The sequence below is a fragment of the Artemia sp. Qi Xiang Cuo genome, chromosome 11, assembly GCF_049724085.1.
Source record: "Artemia sp. Qi Xiang Cuo chromosome 11, ASM4972408v1, whole genome shotgun sequence".
In the NCBI taxonomy this organism is placed as follows: domain Eukaryota; kingdom Metazoa; phylum Arthropoda; class Branchiopoda; order Anostraca; family Artemiidae; genus Artemia; species Artemia sp. Qi Xiang Cuo.
In genome coordinates, this window is record NC_142804.1 from 46,954,326 (window position 1) to 46,966,390 (window position 12,065).

The 12,065-nt window shown below is 39.1% G+C and overlaps 1 protein-coding gene across 3 annotated transcripts in view; it reads left to right on the plus strand.

The window, feature by feature from the left end:
• Window positions 1-12,065, plus strand: part of LOC148947049 (uncharacterized) — a 136,087-nt gene that overhangs the window by 91,170 nt on the left and 32,852 nt on the right. The window lies entirely within an intron of this gene.

Consider the following 12,065-nt stretch of genomic DNA (forward strand, 5'->3'; position numbering starts at 1 on the left):
TAGTTTATGTCAAGAAAGGACCAAAAGATTTTTTTTCAAACGTAGATTTTGAAAACCACCGATAGGTTTTTCCCAGTTGGCTGTTAAGTCACATATAGACAGGGCCAACAAAACCTTAATTAAGACAAAAAAGATTAAATTAGATACGCTGTATCGATTTGTAACGTCACTAAATAAGTGCAGTATTTTTCTCTATCTTTTCTACGGTCTACAACCCGACATAGTATACCGCGTGTGGTAACTTGTTTTTGAAATAAGCTTCAAATGTGAGAAACAAAAAGTCCATCTGGTTTCTGTTGTTATGTGGACAACGAAACTTTTTTGACAGCTGCTGGCGACCTTCGGGTTGCACTTTTTTTCATCCCAAATTCTATAGTAAAAACATTATCAAAAAATTATTGCAGAAATATATGGCTGAGCATTGGGCTGAATCTTAAATTCTCAAAAAAATAATTACAATCCACAATTTTCTTCATAGTTTAAGTTAAAAAACTTACAAGAAAGTAAGTTAAAAAACGAACAGATATTAACTTAAGAATTTTTTTTCTTTTTTAAAGAAAAGAAAAGGGCTATATTAAAAACTAAAACGAACAAAAATAAAAGTCTCATAATAATCCAGATTTAAAAATGAATAGAAATTACTATGAACGAATTAACGAAATTTGAATTAAACGAATGCTCGCATCAAACATAATGATTAGAAATACTGCTATGGATGAATAGATGAATCCTAAAACGAACAGAAAATAAAATGAATAATCCAGTCGAACTTTAAGCAAACACAAACTACCATGTATAAGAGTAGAACTACTATCCACCTAAACCCTCTGAAGCTAGGGTGCTATTTTCGCTTTACTGAAAATAAAGTATGTTTTAAAGAGATTCTCTTATCATTATAATTGTTAGGAATCAAAGATTACTCAGACTTTCTGTAGTTAATATCATCTTTTTGTAAGCAATCAACCTAGTTGAAGTACTCTGAAATGCAGTAAAGTATTATCCATTCTTTTAAAAACGTTATGTACAAATTTATAGAAAACCAACTGTCAAATCATTTGTAGATTCATCAATTTTAAATACTGCTTCGGCAAACTAAACAGGCTGCTTTAAAAAATTACCTACGTCCATTTAAAGGTTTTATTTAGGCATGGGCGTACGGAAGGGGACAGAGGGGGGTATCTGCCCCCCCCCCCATAGAACTTCAAATTTACACTAGATATGGCTGAAAAAGCAGATAGTTGAAAAGGTAGGTGGCTAAAAAAGCAGTTGATCAAAGGAAGATGTTTGAAAAGGCTGGAAATAAACAGCTGAAATGACAGAATAAAAGTCAAACAAGAAGCAATTATCCATAATTTCTTGGAAAGATTTAGCTCTAATCCAAGAAGATTGATTAATGCTGAAGCTTATTGGTGATTTATAATTTTTGGTGATTACTTATTAGTAAATATTTCATAGGTATGATAGAACTTGCTGGCAATGTAAGGTTTTGTGAACTGCCAATATAACTTCAGCCCCCCTCTCTTCATCGCAGAATTGGCTGCCCCCCCCCCCCTAGAGAAGAAGCTACGTAACGCCCATGTATTTAGGCATCAATTTTCTGTGCTTGAATGGAATAGGATCCGAGGAAAAGTTTTGATAAATATATCTATTCTTAAATAGTAAAGTTAAATTGGAAGTAACAGATGTAATTATTGTAACAATATTCGTTTTTATCTTATAATCTTAACTACTTTTGTGATTTTCTCTTTTGTTTATTTTGTTCATGGTTTGACAAATACAAACCACACTGTTCAAAATAGATGTCGTTTATTATAAAGCGTAAACCCCACACTTGCCTTTTAAAGGTTTAGGTGATCGAGTCCCCTTCTATTATTTGCGGTAAGTTCTGTTATTTTACAATTGGACTTGGTTTTGATTTGTTTGAGAGTATATCTACTTATTCATTGTAGTATATGTTATCTTTGATGTGATTACTCATTGTGGCCACCCATCGGTGCTCCCGAACTGCAGAGACATATTTGAGCTGAAGATGAGACATAGGGTAGGTGCAGCCTATCGGCAGACGAAACGTCAAAATACCATCACTATCTATTGTTTTAGACTTTGAGTTTCCTAGATCATCAGCAACAATAAAAGGTGAAATATGAAGTCGGAGGGGGGGGGGGGAATACAAAAAGAGAGGGTAGTAAGAATGTAAGTGTAAAAAGAGTGCCCTTAGTAATGAATCATCGAAGAATAATGTATAGAGGGTGGAAGACGATTGCTAGTTATAAATTCACTATTTAATTTATCACACCCTAATAGGAGAGCCGTTTCTGAAACTATATCTCTAACAAAATCTAATTACTTTTGAATGCACTGCGGGGAGGGGAGAACGGAAAAAAAAGGGTGACATCAGTTCTACCAGTGCAAACTGTGATATGCTCTTGTTGTTCCACGTAGGGAAGAGTAAATTTTCCGTTGACAGTTTTCTACAACCGGGGTTTCGATGATATTCTTTTTTTTAAGTTAAGTATCATTTTCACTGGTTTAGTCTCTTTCAGAATTTTCAAACAGTTCTTCTATTAATCGAAATTACTGCTAAGTTGAATCGGAGCAAAAACCACGACTTTCAAAAGCTGTAGTTCACTTTACAGGATTGCCGCTAATGCTTTAACCACAATATTTCTCTGAGAAAATTTTAAGGACACAACCCAGTAAAGAAATTGTAACATGTGATTGAACCCATGGAGCAGGATTGTATTTAAATTCAAAGTATCTGGTTTTGTGCGGGTTTTCCGCAAATTTTAAAACTGAGCTCAGTAATACGAGACAAGGTCTATAGATCTAGGAAGAGCATTAGCCTTCTTTTACTATTTCACGAGCGAATTGCAGGTTTATCGCTGATTCTTCATTAGCTTAATTTTTTTTCCGATTTTATTATCTTTGAAATCTTGCGACAGTCTTGGTCAAATCAAATTACGTAGCTAGTCGAACTATGTGTTGTTGGTGATCACAATATAAATTTTGACACTTGCCCTGTGTTCAACAGAGCTTCCTACTATTACTTGCAATAATCACTGAATAAGCATAATTATTGTGCTCTATTGAATGCAGTTTAAGCATCAAGATGAATTTAAAAAAAAAGAATAAAAGATCTTGCAAACCCATAGAACCTTTGAAACGAACCAAAAATATTGTTACTTTTATGATAATTGATAGGCTAAATATTTCCTGTATGTAAAAGGACTTATTATAGCTTATTGAGGTCTGAAGCAAAATGTCTTGACTTACTTACTTGACTTATGTCTCCTGCCGGGCGCTGCTCGGCGTAGAGAGTGACGTCTGCCTCCTCCATCCACTTCGGTCCATGGCAAGCGTTTGCACATCGCTCAACCTGATATTTGTCATCGCCAGGAACTTGGACAGGCTGTCAGACCATCGTTTCTTCGGTCGGCCGCGAGGTCGCTTCCAACCGGCTTTGACAGGGTCGAAGTCATGGATCGTTTTCGCAGGTATGTGTGGAGGCATTCGAAGTAGGTGTCCGAACCATCGTAGTGTTCGCTCGGCTGCTTGGGTCGAAAACCGAGACTGCTTGGTGAGCTGCAGCAGCTTCTCCTTGCTGACAAAGTCGAACCATCGTAGACCTTCGATCCTCCTCAGGCTCTTCGACTGAAAGACATCAATTGCCTTGAGGGTTGCGGCTGAAGCTTGCCACGTCTCAGCTCCATAGAGCATCACAGAACCGACGAGGGCGTTGAAAATCCGCAGCTTCGTTGTGCAACTGATGTTCGGTTTTCGCCAGAGGTAACGGTTCAGTCTGCCCATGGCAGAAGACGCTTTGGATATTCTCGCTTGTAGTTCAGAAAGAAGTGAGCCATCTAAAGAAATTATGGAGCCCAGGTAGGTGAACCTTTGGACAACTTCGATGCTAGTGGTGCTATCCAGGCTAACTGAAGGATTGGCAGCAGGAGAGGATGGGTCAATGGCCATAATTTTCGTTTTAGTCCAGTTTATCTGCAGTCCTACTTTTGCAGCCTCTTCTCGTAGGATTCGAAGCGCTTCCAGCAACTGCTCCATGGAGTCCGCCAGAATGGCCAAGTCATCGGCAAAATCAGCATCTGTAATGACACGATCTCCAAACTCGAGTCCAAAGCTGAGACGTGAAGTAGTCCTTGTCATAACGTAGTCTATGATGACATTGAAGAGCTCTGGGGCAACTGCACATCCTTGACGCACTCCTGTCGTGATTTGGAAGAACGGGCTGCGGCGGCCGTTCACTTGAACACAGCTCTCCGTCCCATGGTGTAGAGCTTTGAAGAGTCTGCAGTATTTCTCGGGCAGGCCTGTCGATTCTAGAATCCGCCAAAGAACGTCTTGGTCCACTGAGTCGAACGCAGCATGGAAGTCGACGAAAGTAATAAAAGCTTTTTGTCGGAATTCCGTGGCTTTTTCGATGATTTGCTGGATCGTAAAAATCTGCTCAATGGTTGAATGGTCCGACATGAAACAAGCTTGCTCCGGTCACTGGATTTTACGAATGATATTTCGACATTGATCTAACAGGACCATTGAGAAAAGTTTTCCTGGGACAGACAGTAGGGTTATTCCACGGTAGTTCAAGCAGTCGCTTCTAGAACCTTTCCACCTCCATAAAGGGATAATTACACCCTTCCGCCAATCTTCGGGAATTATCTCGGTTTGCCAGATTGTAGAGAACAAGGTGTGGAGAAACAGGAGCATAACAGGACCTGCATATATTAGCAGCTCCGCACTCAGGCCACAGATACCGGCAGCTTTATTGTTCTTGAGCCTTTTTACTGCATTTCCAATTTCTGATGGACTGAAAGGCTCGTCTGGAGGAGCATCTGTTTCGTATCTTGGACTGCCAGGTTGGCTGGGACTATCAGTAGGAGGCATAGACGGGCTAGTGTTGTTCAGGAGTGAGCAGAAGTGGCCCTTCCACCGCTCGAGACAAGAACCCTCATCAGAGAGAAGTGTCCCATCCCTGGATAGGACGGGTCCCAATGCTGGTGTTTTATTTTCTGTGAGATTGCGGAGGTGCTTGAACAGGCTACCCATGTCTTTCTTTTTTGCTGCTAGTTCGATTTCATCGGCTTTCCTTGCATCAAACTGAGTTCGGTCTCGGTGAATAAGTCTGTTCCGCACTCCATTGAGCCTTCGATAGGTGGCCATGTCCCCAAGAAGTCTTGCCCTCCGCCTTTGCTCTATGACCTGCAGTGTTTCGTCAGTTAGCCACGATTTCTTCGGGAAACTCCGCTTGCCAAGCACCAGCTGTGCTGCTTCGCTGGTCTGTGATTTAAAATACTTCCTGGCGTCTTCGCTGTTGTTGAGTGTGCCCAGGAGCTCAAAGCGATTTGATATCTCAACACTATACTTCTGGCGAGTATATGGCTCCTTCAGTTTCCCAATATCCGCTGCTACTGGTTTTCTTTCCGATCGCTGTGCATGGAGGCGAAGCTGGACATCAGCACACACAAGCCTGTGATCTGCATTTCCGAGCTCTGCTGATCTGTAAGTTCTGCAGTTCTTCAGCGATGATCTCCAGCGTTTAGAAATTATGACGTAGTCAATCATCTTCTTTGTGCGACCGTCGTTACTATACCACGTGTACTGGTGGATAGTCTTACGTTGAAAGTAGGTGTTTGCGATCACAAGTTCTTGGGATCGGCACAGTTCGAGTAGGCGAAGGCCGTTATCGTTCAGTGGGTCGGGGGATACAGGTCCAATTGTGCTACGCCAAACACCCATATCATCTCGCACTGTGGCATTGAAGTCACCGAGAAGAACAGTGACATCGTAGGGAGAAACTGTTGACAGATATCTGGACAGAGCAGATTAGAACTCTTCCTTGGTTACGTCGTCGGAATCGTTGGTCGGGGCATAGCATACAAAAATTGTCATCTTGCCATTCTTGTGCCTAAAGCGGGCCTTCATTAGTCTGTCTGATGCAGCTTCGTGCAAGAGTAAGGCCTTTCTTGCAAGGCCGTTTAGCGCGAGGCCAACACCATTTCTTCTCATGCTCCCTGCATACCAAACTAATGAATGATTATCGCCTATTCGCTCTTCTCCACTCCCAGTAAGACGGGTTTCTGTGAGACCTGCAATTGCCACTTTATTCTTACGAAGTTCTTGAGAAAGTAGGTTCTTTGATGCTGGTGCATTCAGTGTCAAAACATTCCAGGTGGCTATTCGAAGCCCCCTTTGGTCTAGAAGGTTTAGTCTGTCAGTCTTTCTGACGTCGTCAGCATGTCCGTTGACGCGCGTAGGTCGAGATCTTAAAAGGAGGTCCGCATCCGAGGCTATGTAGTCACTTTGCGCAGCACTTGATTTTCAGGTGGAGGGTCGCTAGCCCAACCGACCCTAGGCCTGGAATCTGATTAGAGCTAGGTTTAACATAGATACTGAGATTCCCGGGGTGGGCTCCACCCGCCACATGAGGTTGCAGCCACCCTGATCGGAGTGTTTAGTTAGGGGATGACCCCATATCCAGAGGCACGTGGTCAGCAGACAAGGTCTGCATCATTCCGGACGAACTCCATTCGCCTCCAGCAAAATGTGCAAATAATTAAATGTAATAGGTATCAATAAGTAATTATGAACTCAATTCAATTATTGAGCGTCAAAACGCCAAAAATAATAAAAATCAGCTATAATAAGACTACTGAACGCAGTTTCACTTAATCATAGGCAGCGCGATAGCGCTGCCAAAGTAAAGAACGATGTGGGCACAATGTATTATTTATTTTTCTTTCTTCTCCATACCCGGGCATTTCGTATCGAAGGGGTTGTCGTAGAAACTTCGAAAAGGGCTCATTCGATTGGAAATTAGAGTGGCTAGTGCCCTTTTTAATAGTCGAAAGTGATTGGAGGGCAAGTACACCCTCCCATGCCTATCATTCCCCCAAACACATCCAATCAAAATTTTGAGATAGCCATTTTGTTCAGCGTATTTGATTTCAGGATATAAAATATTTTTTGAGGAGGACACTCCCACACAACCCTCGGGGCAAGGGTTTTAAGTTATGCCCTGAGGGCAAATAAGAACGATGTTGGCATAATGTATCATTTATTATTATTTTCCTTTAGAGCAGGGCACTTCGTATCGAAGAAGTTGTTGTAGAAACTTTGAAAAGCTCTCATTCAATTGGAAATTGGAGTGGCTTGTGCCCTAATAGTCGAAAGTGATTGGAAGGCAACTAACACCCCTTCCACTCCCACCATGTCCCGAAACACATCCAATCAAAATTTTGAGATAGCCATTTTGTTCAGCGTAGTTGATTTCCCGGAAGATATTATGTTTTTGAGGAGGACAATCCCCTACAGCCTTCAGCGCAAGGGTTGTAAGCTATGCCCTGGGGGCATATAAGGTTTTTATAGAAGGGGTTGTCGTAGAAACTTCAAAAAAGGCTCATTCGATTGGAAACTCAAGTGCCCTTTTTAGTAGTCGAAAGTGATTGAAGGGCAACTAGCCACCCCCCCCCCACGCCAATCATTCCCCCAAACACATCCAATCAAAATTTTGAGACAGCCATTTTATTCAATATAGTTTTAAGTTCTGTAAATTAGGTCTTTGAGAATGACAACCCCCTCCCAGCCATCAGATCAATGGTTGTAAAAAAGCTTTTTAGAGAAAGCGTTTTCGTGGAACCTTCAATAAGGGCTCATTCGATTGGAAATTGAAAGGGCTAGTGCCCTTTTTAATAGTCAAAATTGATTGGAAGGCAACTAACACCCCTTCCACTCCCACTATTTCCCCAAAGACATCCAATCAATATTATTAGACGGCCATTTTGTTCCACGCAGTTAAAGTTTAGGAAATTATACCTTTGAGCAGGACGCTCCCCCCACAGTCTTCATGGCAAGGGTAATAAGTTATGCGCTGGGGGCACATAAGTTTTTATTGAAATCTTTCTCGTAGAAACTTGAAAAAGGGCTCATTCGATTGGGAATTCAAAGGTCTAGTGCCCTTTTTAATAGTCGAAAGTGATTTGAGGGCAACTAGCCCCCCTCTCTCGCCCACCTTTTCCCCAAACACATCCAATCAAAATTTTTAGATAGCCGTTTTGTTCTACGTAGTTGATTTCTATATAAAAATTATGTTTTTGAGGAGGACACTCCCCCCACAGCCCTCGGGGCACGGGTTGTAAGTTATGCCCTGGGGGCATATAAGGTTTTTATAGAAAGGTTTTTCGTAGAAACTTCAAAAAGGACTCATTCGATTGGAAATTGAAAGTGCTAGTGCCCTTTTTAATAGTCGAAAGCGATTGGTGGGCAACTCTCACTCCCACCTTTTCCCCAAACACATCCAATCAAAATTTTGAGATAGTCATTATGTTCAACGTAGTTGAAAATTCTGGAAATTACGTAGTCACGTAATTCCAAGGGGGGGGGGGTTGTGTGTGTGTTCAGTTACAGTACTGCCACTATTGGCTCCACCTGCTATTTGACCATGAGGCAGGAAATTTTATGGAAACCATATTGAGCTTTGATAGACTGAAGGCAGTAATGGATTTCAACGATTACACTTAGCCAACAATTATCTGAACACACAAAGCATCAACTGTGGCGTAAAAAAGATTCCTTGAGGAGTAGTCCGAGGTGGGAAAAAGCCTTTCTTGTTAGTATTGATTCTGAGGATCACGTATCGCTTGCTGATGATGGCTGGAGAGTTTATTCATCGCTATTTCTTCATCTCATCTCTCTTGAGGAAAGAGTGATGGCTATTCAAACCCGTATGGAGCTGGTAGGTGGGGTTCTCAGGATGGAAGAAAACAAAGATGGACATCTTGACGCTATAAAAGGAAGTTGTCTTGACCAAAGGGGGGCAAAATGATATCTAACCTCTATCTTAAAGTTCTACACACTAGGGGGCACGAATAGATCAGCACCTATTTCTGCTTTATATTTTTGGTTCGGAGGCAATGAGCCATCAGGATCTTAGCCTCGTCTCATTTTTATGATTTCACATATATTCACAATAATAGTCACATTGTATATGTGATTATGGTCGGCTTTAAAACGGTGCTGACCATGGAGAGAAGATTGTCACCCAAATATTTTCCACTTTAGTTGCTTTTGAGTATCCAAATTAAAAATCATGCTTGTGCAAATGCAGCATTGAATATAATAACGAAGTTGAAAGTCAAAATATCTTGAGTGGGCCTTTAAGGAGTTCCCTACAAAAGAATAGGTCCCTACCAAAGAAAATTGTCTATTCTTCTTTAGGGGAGTTTTTTTCATTTAGTTTATTTTAGCGCAAACGAAGCTGACACAAAACTCTTGATTCAATAATTGTAATGCATTTAATAATAATAATATGGCTTTGATTCTAAGTAAAATGTGGTTCACTTGTTTCCACAATGATATCACACACTTAATGTTACCTTTGTTTTGTTTCAATTTATTTCCCTAAGAAAATTGTTTCAAACCGTGACAAAGAAAACAATTGAAAATGCGCAACAAAAAATAAACTTTGGGGTATATGTTTTTGACCATTTCCTGAAATCTGAGACTTAACTAAATAAGGAACGTGACTTGAAATGCAACCTGCTAATTTTCAGAGTATATAAAGGCAGAAATTGAGAATATGAGTACAGTTTGAAGGATACTCATGATGGGAAAGCACATAGTACTTTTTGTGCTTGTTATCACTTTGTGTAAGTTTTAAAACTTGCATTTATGTTGTAGTAGTCAGTTAGATATCAGAACTAGTACCTTTTGCTTTCATTTCAAGTTTTGCTTAACTGCTTGTTTTCTCACCAAGTTCATTTTGCATCTAATTCAAACAGTGCTCATCTATAAGTGGTTTATGCTGGACTCTCAAACCACATTTATCAGTTTGCTACCAACTTAATGAAACTAAAAGAAGCTACCAAGTAAATGATGAAATCTGGTAAAGATTAAATCTGCCAATTAAACAGAAAAGTAAACATTAGTAGGGTACTAAAAACGGTTACAGTAAAGCAGAAAAATGCAAATGCAGCATCCGATAAAACTTAATTTTATAGGACCTATGTCAGATACTCTGTGAAATAGTAAAAATTCTACCAGGAACCTTCAGTTAGCAGCGTTTTAGCTAATACTATTTTTGTTGGCTCATTGATGAACATGCCCATGCACTCATTTTCCCCTTGAAAAGATCACAGAAAAAAATTTTAAAATCAAAGAAACTTCATTAAAAATAATAGGAAGAAGTAATATACTTTTTACACACGTGAGCTATTTCCAGTATGAAATAGCTTCCTTAAAGAAAGGTTGAACTCTGAAACTACGTTGAATGTTTTTTTTCTTAAAACTCACGCTCTTCTAATCATTATAATTCTTGTACAAGTCCTTTCTCCTTTCTATTAAACATAAAGCTTTTTCACTAATATTCTTAGCTGCAGTTCTAGCTTTCTTCCCTAATACACCTTCAGCAACTTTACAAATTGATTTTCTAAAATTATTCCAACCATCTTCCAGATTATGAAATTTTAAGCTGTCAAGTTTAGTATTCAACTGTTCTTGGAAATCTTTCCTCAAGTTCTCATTCTGGAATCTACCGACGTCAAAACTTCCCGAGAGATAGTTACTCTTCCCATATTTCAGCTTTAAATTAACCCTTGACACTACTAGATGGTTATCTTTATTTTTAACATCAATAACAGCACTCCTATATGCCCTAGTATCTTGTATTGATCCTGCCAGTCTTCGGTTTACTATAACATAATAAGGTTTGCTGTCTTACCATCCCCTGAATACCATGTTAACTTATGAGCCATTTTATGACCAAACACCGTATTGGTTATAACTAGATTGTTATACCTACAAAATTACAAAAGTCTGTATCTAAGGGAGGATACGCCGAAAACCGAGTACTTGAGGAACAGCTTCATCCGGCGTTGCTCTTCTATCTAGAACGATCTTCCTGGGGATATTATCCCTGCAAATCCCTCTGTTGACACCTTCAAAAGAAGGTTCAATAGACATATAAAACCTCGAGGCCAGTGAAAGAGTTAAATGAATAGCGGGATATCAGCTACTTTGAAATACCTGGCGCCGTGAATATTGGAATAAAAAAAAATACCGATTAGAAAAACCTATCTTTGGAAAAACAAGAAGAAAATACAAATATTTTTTCAGAATTTATTAAAATTGTTATTACATAATTATTTTTTTTTAATTTCATTAAAATTCACACATGTTAAAATTAAACAGTAAAAATTCACACACATTAAATTCACAAATGGTCCATGGTTCCATTTTTAACGGAACCATGACATAAACCTTGACCAAATATTTTTCACTATATTCACAACGGATCTAACGAATTCTACGACTGGCCTACCGATCTCAACGACGGCATTGATAATGCCGTCGCTAATCGTACCACCTTTTGAAATATGATCCCAGGGTAGAGATACTGCTACTGATGCTAGCAGCATCGCTATACCTGTAAAGTAAAGGTTTTGTTTAGTGCAGATCCTCTTATCAAACTCTTCATGAAAAAAAGGAATCCCCCTCTTCACGGGAGCCAGATATTTTTAATAAACGTATTAAAAATATTAATATAAAAGTTTTTTACGTAAGTTAATTCGTAAGTTACGTATATTTATTACTAATAAAAACGTTCGTAAATAAAATTAAACTAGTTTCGAGAAAGCCATTTAACTAAATAAAAGTAAATTAATATAAAAATTTTGTTTTAATTATTCATGTACGGTGAGCCAAGATCAAAACCTGCATTTATTCAAAAACGTTTAAAAATTAAATAAAAAAACAAGTTTTTTTAACTGAAAGTAAGGAGCGACATTAAAACTTAGGTTGTCTTCTTGAAGAATAAATGATTAGAAGAGCGTGAGTTTTAAGAAAATAAGCATTCAACGTAGTTTCAGAGTTCAACCTTACTTTAAGGAAGCTATTTCATACTGGAAATAGCTCACGTGTGTAAAAAGTATATTACTTCTTCCTATTATTTTTAATGAAGTTTCCTTGATTTTTAAATTTTTCTGTGATCTTTTCATGGGCAAAATGAGAGCATGGGCAGATCTGAAGGTTCCTGGTAGAATTTTTACTATTTCACA